The sequence below is a fragment of the Meleagris gallopavo genome, chromosome 13 (genome assembly GCF_905368555.1).
Source record: "Meleagris gallopavo chromosome 13, MGAL_WU_HG_1.1, whole genome shotgun sequence".
Classification (NCBI taxonomy): Eukaryota; Metazoa; Chordata; class Aves; order Galliformes; family Phasianidae; genus Meleagris; species Meleagris gallopavo.
In genome coordinates this window covers 131,819-141,720 of record NC_139416.1, presented here as the reverse complement: position 1 = coordinate 141,720, position 9,902 = coordinate 131,819, and positions in this window count along the sequence as shown.

Genomic DNA, 9,902 nt, shown 5'->3' with positions numbered 1-9,902 from the left:
ATGTATGCCAATGTACTGCATATGCATGTCTTAACTGTTTAAATGCAGAACTTGAACTCAGAGTGTGTTTGATTTGTCAAGTTTCCTGGTATGTATGGTGAGGAATAAAGGAATGCCACTTTCTAAGACCACACTGGAGTTAGAGAGATTTCTTTCTGGATTCTGGATGACAGCTACAACCAAACTACCAAATAAACCCTCACAAAGCACTCAGCCCTCACTGCAACAGGGTCAATGTAACGGCGGAGACAGAAAACAACCACATCACCCAGGAGTTGGGATAACCCCAAGGAGGGCTTGTTTGAGAATGTCTCAGCCCACTGAAGGCCAGGATGCTGCAGGTAGGAGCTCAGGTTGTGCCTGGGGCCATTCCTAGGGGCAAACCACACGCATATGGGGAGCATCAGAAGTTGTATAAAACCTATATAACAGAAATCATATGGACTCAACTCACTGCTGAATAAAATCCCCGCAGTATCCTCATAGCCCAATACATGAAAAAATCACTATTTTGTTTGTATTTCAGATATATTTTTATATTATATTTTGAAATACATTGTAATTTTTGCTATTTTTAGGTGCAGAGAGAGGGGAAATAAAGATATCTTCTAGCAGGAAGGCAAAAAGCCTGGGGCTGAGTGCTAGGGACAGCCCTTCTGCTGGGGGCTGTGAAAGAAATGGGATTTCATTTTATTTTATATTATTTCATTTTATTTTTGACTGATTTTTTTGAGTATTAAGGGAGCATTACACAGCCTTGTTTTTCTGGCAGTTGAGATAATTAGCAAACTTAATTGCCCTTGCATAGAGTTGCAGGCCATTTACTTGCTAGAACTTGTAATTTTGTAGTTACAGGAAACAAATATTCGACATTATTCTTGCATATTTAGTACCTACAAAAACATTCACATAAAGCAGATCAATGCATTTTCTCCCTAATATACGATTTAATTCAGAGCAATTGAGAATTCCTGGAAAAAATGAATCAACTTATGATAATCTTTCAGTATCATTCTCTGCTTCTCATGGGTGTATTCCCATACCTCATATGGGACACTATATTATAGTCTGAAAAACAGACTAATGAGGAAACCTGGACTTTCATATCAATGCATTTACATAAGCCCATTTATGGGCATGAACATCACTTTAACGACCAGTTAAGCTACTGTGCCTAAAAAAAAATAATTATGTCTTTATAATTGACCTCATGAGTTTTCCATCCCTCCCTAACTGCTAGATAACGCTGTATACACTGCTTTAATGTGCAAAATGGGCCTGCTTTAATGTGCAAGTGTACTGCAATCAGATGTAACAAGCTGTGAAGGAATGGGCATTTCACACACTGCTTGTGTCCCTCAGCATTCATTCCCAAAGCCTCTCCTCTTTGTGTTTATAGGATTCTACTTCTCCAGACCTGGGTTTCCAGGGCGTGAAGCTATTTGTAAAACTTTGCTGCATTTGCTGCTTTGGGATTAAATTCATGTAATTTAATTTTGCCAAGATATCAGCAGGCCTGTGAGGTGGCTATGGACAGCCCACTCCAAAGGGGTGGCTATCTGATCTTGAGATAGTCAATGGGATCCCCATTCTGTAAGCCTCATTTCCTGTTAGAAAATCTCTCTGTGTGCAGCACCATAAGGACATCTAGTGCCTAATGCTGATGTGGCACAGACACACTGAGTTATAGTGAAGCATCTTTTTCTTATGGTTTAACTCCATGCAGCAACAAAAGGACCCATTGGGGCAGTTCTTGGCTGTTCTCCCATCCAGGCATTGGCTCAGTTCACGGGGCAATGCCACAGGGTGGGTGGCAATGGGGGATTTGTGTTTTCATCCACCCACAGCTCCTTCGCTCCTTTTCCACCCTAAAGCTGTCTGGGGATCAGCCTAATGCCTAACACAACCAGAGCAGCAGCTGACGGTGCCTTCTGAGGATGGAAAACCTGACCTCAGCCGGCTGTCATCCCGGCTCTCTGCTTGGAGAAGGCAAGCAGGGCTTCTCTACTCCTGAGAAATAAACTACTCCTGAGAATAATCTGGGACATTTGCAGCTGGGGAAAGCATGCAATAAAGAATTCAAAAATGTCTCATGTGTCTAAGAAGAGCGTCAGCGATTGGCATGTGTGTACATCAGTGAACCCAGCTCACTGCGATTTTAATAAAATGCTCATCTGGGTGCTGACGTATGCTGCAGTCATGAGAGGGAGCTGTGCTCCCGCAGAGCTGTGTGTCTGTGCCCTGCAGTGCCAGACAGACGCACGGATGGAACTCACAGTGCTGGGCTCCTCCAATGCACAGTAACAAAGCTCTGTGGCTCCAGGTGTTCCAGGGCCAAAAACCTACTTTGTGGCTTGGGGAGGGGTTGAAACCAGCATCGACAACAAAAGGTTTGGCTGGGAGGAGAAAGAAGATGAAAATGTGCAGGTGGGGGTTCTTACAGCCAAAAGCTTTGCTTGTTTTTGCTTGTCTTTGCACATTATCTTTGTTTTAAGCATTCCTTGGGCTTCTAGCTGAGGGCAGGTGTGTTTTTTCAAAAGTAAAAGACAAAATGCTTGTTAAAAAAATATTTTAAACAGTCATATTTCCAAAATAAAATGTTGATTCAAGGAAGCTTTAATTTAAATGCATCAATATTTTAAAAGTTGTCTTTCCCTTTTTTTTTGGACACTTAATAGTATGTACTGACAAAATAATTACAAGTTTATGAAAAACTTTGGGCCTCCCCAAAATCACTTTCTCCACTGTCACCTGCCCCATCCTATTGCTGCCACTGCCAATGGCCAAAAAGCACGATCCCATTCTGACCTTCCCATTGCCAGCTGTATCCCATCCCATACACACAGGCTTTTGCTTTTAATAAGGCCTGAATCATGTCCTCAAAAGACCCAAACTCTTTCCCAGCAAAAACCTGTCCCAAAAGCTTCACCACCCTGTTCAAGTCTAGATCGGTGCCTTGGTTTTTGCAAGACAGCAAATCTACCTGAAGACATGTCTGAGCAGTCTGGGCCCAGGTAACTGCATCACTCAGTGTCCAAAAAGCCTGATGGAGATCTTCCCATCACCTCCACACAAACACTGCATGCATCTTCAGCTGCTGGGACTCTGAATGGAACCATCAATCCAGCAAAGCTTCTGGCAGATCATGGAAGAAGACTCAAAACCAACCACAAAAACCTTATTGTGATACCCTTCTGATAACTTTTTTTTTTTTTTTTTTTTTTTTTTTTTTTTCTGGGTGCATCTGGTGCTGGATAGATCTGAGTAGGAGGCAAAACAGTGTGACACACATGGGCAAAAATACAAAGCTAATTATTTACATGGCTTTTCCCATCAAAATGGCAGGAATAGATCGTTGACATGAAGCCTCGTTCCTCTTAAAACCCTGAAGGGCACCTGTGCAACCCAGATTGTCTGAACTCATTGCAGCAATCTGTCTGAAAAGAAGCTCCTTTCTGATTCCTTTCCCATGTCTCGTGATGGGTTGTGCAGGGCCCCTGCTGACAACCCACCAGCACTTTTTTTCAAGCGTCACTTCAGATTTGCAAAGGGTGGTTATGGCAAATAGCAGCATAAAGCCCACACCCACATCCATCTTAAATCACAGGTAGATCAATAACCTCACTGTGAACATTTGATTTTCCACAGTGGTGGGAAAACACTGCTTACAGACTTCATCCATTGGTCATTTTGGAGAGTTATTTGGATTCCCTTAATTCCTGGGGAATTTTAGTGGGAGGCTCACAGCACACCTCCCCTGTTGCTTCCAGAAAAAATATCCTGTGTTTGAAGTTGTGTTTCTGCCAGGTACGCTCTCTGAACAACAAAAGAGATGATATTCCATCTTTGTATCTAGGATTACGGTAAGCCTAATATATCTTTCTTCCTTCCTTTTTTTTTTTTTTTTTTTTCCCTGCTACAGGGGTGGTGCTGTCTTCCTGAAGCACCCTCACTTCCAGCCCTTATTTATGGCTCTTATTCCTTCTCTGTGGTGCTGGCAAGCTCCACGCAGACAATCACAATCACCTCTGAGAGCAAAACTTCCTCCTACCACCACACCAGAGCTGCCAACACTCCAGTAGGCTGCAGGAAGTGCTGGGTATTCAAATAAAATGCAAAAGCTTCGTCTAACAGAACAGCCCAATGTGTTTCAGAGCCCTGACAAGTGAAGGCTTTCCTGGTGAGCTCTGGGGATATAGGTGTAACATCCTCATGCATCTTTCCTTCCTTTGAAAGCCTGTGTACCTGTGCTTGATCTTGTGAAGGTTCACATGCCATCGTTAAACAAACCTCTCCCAATTCAATGCACTTAGGTAATGCTCTGGCGCAGTACCAGCAGCAACGTTTCTAGAACTGTGGGCAGTGCCCTCTGCTATTACAGCCAGATAGGCGCTGCCAGGAAGGTGTATTTGGGCAGTTCCTTTAATGTATAAACAGTGGTTTCCCTTAATTTGTATTGAAATAAAAGCATGAGTTTGCATCAGGAAGTTTTTTTTGTTGTTGTTTATGTTTATGCCACAGAAATAAGCCTGCAGGAGGCCTGGTGCCCATTTTCAACAAAAAGCAAAGCCATTTCCCAGCTCATTTGGTCCAGGCTTGTCTTCTTTGGGCCTTTCCCACTTGTGCTGTCATGCCAAAGACCATCTTTTAGCTGCTCTTCCAGGAGCCTTCTGTTTGTGGAGATGTTGCTTAGCTCCTTGTCGCCAGGCGGGGTGGCTGCTGCCTCCTGCCACTGCATGTTAGAGCCAATCCCGGCCGGCAGTCAGATTCTCAAGGATGGACTGTTCATTGAAAATGTAATTCCTTTTGGAATGAAACTACATTCAGATGATGGTTTCAGGGTGTGATCAAATGCTTCAGGAGAACTCAGCTACCTGAGAGACAATAAGGAGAGTTACTTGATTCAGACTGAAAAATGTTACAAGCCACAACTGAGGACAATAGCCCAGTTCCTTGTGGGTGAGAAAGAAAAGGATTCAAGCTGAAAAATGGCATTGAGAAAGTGATCCTGTTGAAGGAGCTGGGCTTGTTCAGCCTGGAGGAGAGAAAGTGGCAGGGAGACTTCACTATAAGCTCCCAGTATTTAAAGGGAGATTATAAACAGGAGGGAAATCCTGTTTATAAAAAAACTTTTTACATGGGTAGATAGTGATAGGACAATGGGGAATAGTTTTAAGCTAAAGGAGGGAAGATTTAGATTGGACATCAGGGAGAAGGGAGGTGGTGAGGTGCTGGAACAGGCTGCCCAAAGATGTGTGGATGCCCCGTCCCTGGAGATGTTAAGGTCAGGTTGGTTGTGGTCCTGGTCTAGTACGTGATCTAGCAGTTGGCAACCCTGCCTGCAGGAGTGGAGTTGGAATCTCATGATCCTTGAGCTCCCTTCCAACCCAAGCTGCTCTATGATTGTACGATTGAGTCACCACTGTTATCTGCTTGGGCAGCCTGGTTCAGATTTATTAAATTAGAGGCTGTCAGCATGAGGTAACCAAAGCCAGTAAACCACAGCTCTGTGTGTGAATAGCTATACTCCGATCTCAAACCAAAATAATAATGAATTTCCATCTGCAAGAGACTGAAGCTACCTCATCACATGATTTGCAAGACCCATCCAATCAGAGAGTCAAAGAATGAGAGAAAGCTTTGGGTTGGAAAGGAGCTTACAGCCTCTCCCAGCCCCACCCACTGCTGTGAGCTGGTTGCCCCCCACCAGATGAGGCTGCCCAGAGCTCCATCCACCTGGCCTTCAGCACCTCCAGGGATGGGACATCCACAACTTCTCTGGGCAACCTGTGCCGGGGTCCTCACTGCCCTCTTGAGTGGAGATTTTTCTCCTAACTTTTAACCTAAATCTCCCCTTTTTTAGTTTAAAACCATTCCCCCTTGCCCTATCTCTACATGCTCTGATACAGAGTCCACATCATGTGCTGTCTGGAACCAGTTCTGGTTTGTGGGGACTCTGGGCTGTGCCTTTGGAATCAGAAGCATGTTTGTAGAGCAAGGAGCCCTAAAAGTACAAGTGATACATTAGAGGTTAAAAAAATGAAATACATCTTCTACCTCGAGTAATAGAAAACTTCCATCTCAGCAGAGGTATTCCCTCCCATTCACCTCTTCCATGTGTTTACTTGGGTACACACCTCTAGTCACCATCACTCTTGCTGATTTTTTCCACCTGATATAAACCCCAAGAAAGTCAATAATTCATGAACTATCATCCTCAGTGTTAGGGGATCAGAGGAAGATGGGAATGGTATTTCTGCATTGTAAACACTTAATATTTGTTCTTTCAGGCAAGAGCCTCCTTCTAATCCTGGAAAGATAATTTCAGGCTCAGACAACACTGGGACTCTCACAAAATGATAGGGGGAAAGACAGTTCATCGCTTATCATATTCGACCAGAGTAAAAATGTATTGATCCAGCTGTGGGCCTCCTCCCAGAGCCCCTTTGGCTCTGCCCCAAGATTGCAGCAGGAGCTGCCCTGCAGATCTGAGGCATTTCTTTGCCACATCTGCAACACTTGATGGAGGGGAATCCATTGCATTGTTTAAAGGCAAGAGGAAAAAAGCCTGTTATTGGAAATTGATGTAGCAGAGTGAGGAAGGTCACAAGGGCACAGCAGCCTGGGAATGATCTGTTTCCAGGGGCCTCAGGACTGCTCCCTTTGTTTTGGGGTGAGAACTATTCAAGTGGCCGGCTCACGTCCAGCTCTGCAGTGATGTCACATCCACATTGCTCAGCAGAGGAGATGCTTGGAAAATTACATCAGACAGCATTTGTTTATAGGGCTTTATCTTAGACACTTGCTTCTTCACCTTCCTGAAAAACATTTATATAAATATTTATATTTTCAGGAACAGGATCACACTTCTGGACACCAATCAGCCCAGCCACTCCACTGCATCTCTGCCAGAGCTCCTCTACATGCCTGCTGGGGACTCTGGCTGTGATGAGCACATGTGAGAAGTGCTGCAGGCCCACACTGCTACCTGCGTTTCTGGACCACTCTGGTCTCCACTAGTACAGATTGTTACAAGTGCAGCATGCAGGCTCTTCTTTATTAACAGAATAAATGCACACATAATGGTGGCTACTACACTGAAAGATAGATTTTTATTTTGTAGCCAAGAATTTGCTCTATCAAACAGTGCTATTGTGTTTTTTGTATCTGTTGTAGCTTCCACTGAAAAAAATAGAAGGCATTGATTTTGGAGTGACCCAGACAACTTTGGGACTTCAGCTTTGCCGTGGGAACGATGCCAGCCAGACCTTGGGAAGTTTGCCCAGATGTTTCATTTCTTATTCTGATGCTGGGCTGTGAAGGTAGCCAAAAACTGTTTTCTGAAAAGTGTACTGAGAAAGGGGAAATGGATCTGCTTAAAGGGGCAGCAGCCCACGATGGCTCTGCCGCTCTCACGGCCGCCCGCTGCCCTGCGTGCCCCTGGAGGGCCACGGGGTCAGCACTCAATGCTGCTGCCAGGGGACTTCCTCTGCTTCACAAGAGCATGGGATCATCCAAACCATAACTGTGCAGGGCAAGAAGCTGATTCTGGTGGAATGCAAATCTGGAAGGGCAAATGCTGGCTGAGAAAGGGAACCAAAAATCCACTAAAAAATCCCAGAAGTCTCGGCATTTCCCACAACATCAGAGTGCTGTGTCTGAGTCCCCAGCATGAATCTCTAGGCCTTGCTTTCTGCCTTTGCTTCTAACAGAAAATTTCTGAGAGTTCTCACTTCTACCTCAGTGTGTGACAGCAGGAAAATTTTGAAGCTGGCATTTTCTAGGGAAGAAAGCCCTGAGCTGCACTTCTCTCTGCAGTGCACTTGATTGGATCGCTGTACTGCTAAATGTGCTGCTTTCATTCAGCAACCTGAACCAGCTCGGTTGTGTTCCAGCTGGTAAAGTGCTGCCAAGTTGTACTCTATCCTCAGAATTCCCTTTTGCTCAAACTTTGCTTGTTTTGCACCCAGGTCACTCGGGATGGTGTGAATCACGTGTAATCCATTCACACCAATCAGCTCCTCCAGCTCCTGTGCCCCACGGCTTGTTCACTGCCTTCATTCCCTGGGCAGCTGCCAGACATGCTGTGCTGAGGGCAACGCTTACAGGAAACTCATGAAAAGGAGTTTTGCAAACAGGTGCTGGAAAGGGCTCAAGAAAAATTTTGATTGCAACATTTGGGCTTGCAGCAGAGAGAAGCTTGAAGAGATAGGGTATTTCTAAGCAACCTCATGCTGAAGACTGCGCAGAAACAATGAGCTCTGTGGTGGCTGTGTAAAGTCAGCCCCAAAGGGATGGCACTGGGATGGGCAGTGCCCACAGAGCTGCACAGAGCCATCTCTTGGGCATGGGCAGTAACCACCATAGAAATGCTGCTCCCACTGCATTCCTGGAGCACAGCCTGGAGTTTTGCGGCCCAAAGGAGCATGACAGCTGCCTGGCAGCCGTGAGGCCTTTTGGCAAGCTATGCCTTGAAGGCTGCCAGCCTCAAAGCAGGAAGGCAGCTGCTGCATTTGCCTTTTCCCCCCATTTCCAAAGGTTGCAATGCAGCACGAGTTGAGCATTACTGCGGGGCCCAGCCAAATGTCACAGCAGCTTGGGAGGACAAACCTCTCTCCATTACTTCTTTTTGCACTCTTGTGATGCCCATCCTTTCTTGCCTCCTTCTCCTTGCTGAATGACAAAGCATAGCCCACGCATCCCTTTTGCTCTCCAGACAGGATGGTCCTGCAAGGGATGGGCTAATATGGTATTTTTCTGGGGTGAGAAATAGACTTTACAATTCAGACCTAAAACCAAAACCAAGCAATCCAAGAGACAGAGGCTGAGTGGAGATGGCTCCATAGTTGCAGTGCTGGGAAGGACAGGCTCCTCATGTGTTTAAATTGTGAAGCCCATTTCTTACCCCAGAAAAACACCCTTTTAAAATATATATATATATTTATTGTATTTTATTATATTTTATTATATATGTATATTTACATACAAGTTCCTAGTTCTCATTTGAAAGATAAATTGGTCACTTTCTGCGCTCTGAAAGTAATCCCTCCTCTGAGACTTCTGTTGTCTCCAAGTTACACTTGGGTATTAGTGCCAAGCTGCAAATGAGGTTTGCTCTGCTGGGCCAGCTCTCAAACAGAAATGAGTGTTTCAGGCCCAAAATTGTGTCTGTGGTCTCATAAAAAAGCAGAGCTCTCCTTGTTCACCAGCTTTCTATTTCATTGCCATTAAGGGAATGATCTCATCCTGCCCTTTGCTTGTCCTCTGGTTGTTTTCCTCCCTGATAAAATGTTCGGCAGGCTGTCAGAGCATGGCTCAGATTTGGAGACACTATTCTAACACCCGCAAATCCCCAGTTGATCACCAGCAGTTCCTTTACTCACTAACAACCACTTTCCAGCCCTGCTGCATCTCCTTGCAAAACCCAGCTCACATTTAACCACTGCCCCAGCCAGTGATTCCCCAGCCTGGCTCTGCTCTGACAGCAGCCAAACCTCTGTTTACCCATGCCCAGGCTGCAGTCAAACACTCCACCTGTGTCCCAGTTCCTGGGGTCATTTCCCCAGCCCCTTTGCTTCCAGCAAGTCTGTGATGTGGAAATTCACCTTACCCTGTGGGGTAAACCTTCAATGAAAGTGCTGCTGCTTGCCAAGCAGGGATTTCCAGCTGGTGGTGATGCTGGTGTGAGATTCTCTCTTTGCCATCCTGCTACAGCGTGGTCCTAACACCAGAGCCATCAGCTGCACATCCAAGAAATGAATGCAACAATCAGAAATTGGGCTGGAAAATGAAGTTCAGGCTGCTTCATTTGTGAAAAGTGCAGGAAAGCTGCCTGTGTTGTACCTCTGTAAATGGGGATATAAAATGTTGGCTCAGAGCCAACCATGGAATAGGTGGCTGCG